This window comes from Heterodontus francisci, unplaced genomic scaffold, assembly GCF_036365525.1.
Source record: "Heterodontus francisci isolate sHetFra1 unplaced genomic scaffold, sHetFra1.hap1 HAP1_SCAFFOLD_43, whole genome shotgun sequence".
In the NCBI taxonomy this organism is placed as follows: Eukaryota; Metazoa; Chordata; class Chondrichthyes; order Heterodontiformes; family Heterodontidae; genus Heterodontus; species Heterodontus francisci.
In genome coordinates this window covers 10,453,970-10,455,573 of record NW_027141852.1, presented here as the reverse complement: position 1 = coordinate 10,455,573, position 1,604 = coordinate 10,453,970, and the positions used below count along the sequence as shown (strand labels likewise).

Below are 1,604 nucleotides of genomic sequence, written 5' to 3'. Positions count from 1 at the left end.
GGAGAAAAACCCCAGTCTATCCAATCTTTCCTCATAGCTGCATTTTTCCAGTCCTGGCAACATCCTCGTAAATCTCCTCTGTAACCTCTCTAGTGCAATTACATCCTTTCTGGGATGAGGTGACCAGAACTGCACACAGAACTCAATTTGTGGCCTAACTAATGATTGATACAGTTCCAGTATAACCTCCCTGCTCTTATATTCTGTACATCGGCTAATAAAGGAAAGGATTCCGTAAGCCTACTCAACCAACTTATCAACCTGTCCTGCTACTTTCAGGGATTTGTGGACATTCACTTCAAGGTCCCTCACTTCCTCTACACCTCTCAGCATTCACCCATTAATTGTGTATTCCTTTGCTGTGTTTGACCTCACCAAAGGCATCACCTCACACTTCTCCAAGTTGAGTTCCATTTGCCACTTTTCTGCCCACCTGACCAGTCCATTTCTCCAGCTCTCCTAATGAGCATTTCACCACGTGCCTTGAGCTGAGTTACTCATCACAGAATTCCCACTATCTGATTTACTCTTGCAGCCAGAGTATGTATATGAATGGTCCAGTTAAGCTTTTGTCAATGGTAACCCCCAGGATGTTGATGGTGGGGGGATTCAGCGATGGTAATGCTGTTGATCGTCAAAGGGAGATGGTTAAATTCTCTCTTGTTGGAGATGGTCATTGCCTGGTACTTATGTGGTGTGAATGTTACTTGCCACTTAGCAGCCCAAGTCTGAATATTGTCCAGGTCTTGCTGCTTCTGGACACGGACTCCTTCAGTATCTGAGATGTCCCGAATTTGTCCTTTTATGAAACCTTGGTCAGGACTCACTTGGAATATTGTATCCAGTCTTGGTCTCCTCACATGATGGGTGATATTGAGGCTTTGGAAAGGGTACAGAGGAGAGACATTCGACGAATTCCCAGTATAAGACATCTTGATTATCAAGTTAGACTAAAAGAGTTGGGACCCTACACCTTAGAGAAACCTAGACTGAGGGGTGATCCGATTGAGGTTCATAAATAATGAAGGGTCCAATTTTGCATGGGAGAGGAGTCATAACTTTATATTGGAAAAGGCCAGATGGCACCCGGATCACATTAAATTTCATTTTCAGTGGTGCGTCCATGTGCCAGGATGGCCGAGTGGTTAAGGCGTTGGACTTAAGATCCAATAGACATGTGTCTGCGTGGGTTCAAACCCCACTTCTGGTATCTGTGCTTACAAAATGTTGCTTATTCTTTCCCTGACTTTTGCCTTGCACCATCATCTCTTCTGTCATTTAATCACTCTTGCCTTCCAACTGATCACAGCTTCCTATTATTTGATCTGCCCCAGCACCGTTCCTTGGCTCTGCGCTTGCTTATAAACTGGTAAATCTTTAACTTAATCTCCTCTGTACCCTGACAATGACCTTCTCATCCTTCCTGGATTGTGGTTCCTCACAGAATCCGCTGCCTGTCCGACTCCCCTCCAGGTAACTGAAGGCCCTGAGCCTTGGTCTCGCTTTATACGCTAGCTGGTAGTTGATTCCTTGCAGGTCTGCCACCGCTCAGGAGAAGCTCAAGACCCAGATCAAGCAAAGTATCAAGAGGAATGTGAACAAAG

The 1,604-nt window shown here is 45.2% G+C and overlaps 1 non-coding gene across 1 annotated transcript; it reads left to right on the top strand.

Annotated features, from left to right (window-relative positions):
• The first annotated feature begins 1,127 nt into the window (after positions 1 to 1,127).
• On the top strand, positions 1,128 to 1,210 carry trnal-uaa (transfer RNA leucine (anticodon UAA)). Its single transcript has one exon. It is a non-coding gene; the product is annotated as a tRNA-Leu (tRNA).
• Positions 1,211 to 1,604: the final 394 nt, after the last annotated feature.